We start from the raw sequence: 427 nt of genomic DNA, 5'->3' as shown, positions 1-427 counted from the left end.
ACATAAAATAATTTATATATATAATGTTGATTCCGCGTAAGGCGCGGGAAACCTAGTTGTAAGTATTCGGACCGCCAAATGTTTTTCCATAACCGTAGTCGGTGGTGAAGCCTGGCCGGGCCTTCTTTTAAAATGGACCACCCAAATTGGAACATATCTTATATATTAACTAAGAAACATTAACCTTTTAAGTGTAGACACGTGTCATTACCAGAATAAAATTCAGAATCTTTAAAAAATATGTTGGTCCAATTAAGTATATATTATATTTTTCATTAAATTAATCATAAAATTAATTAAAATGTACAATTATTATTTTCTTTTTTTTCCTTGAATAAAATCTACGGAATTACCAAATATGACTAATATATATATATGATAATTAATAATTTTAATAATAAAGATTTGATAACAATTTATATCTCAT

The sequence above is a fragment of the Brassica oleracea genome, chromosome C3, assembly GCF_000695525.1.
Source record: "Brassica oleracea var. oleracea cultivar TO1000 chromosome C3, BOL, whole genome shotgun sequence".
NCBI classification, from domain to species: domain Eukaryota; kingdom Viridiplantae; phylum Streptophyta; class Magnoliopsida; order Brassicales; family Brassicaceae; genus Brassica; species Brassica oleracea.
Note: the sequence above shows the minus strand (reverse complement) of the source record.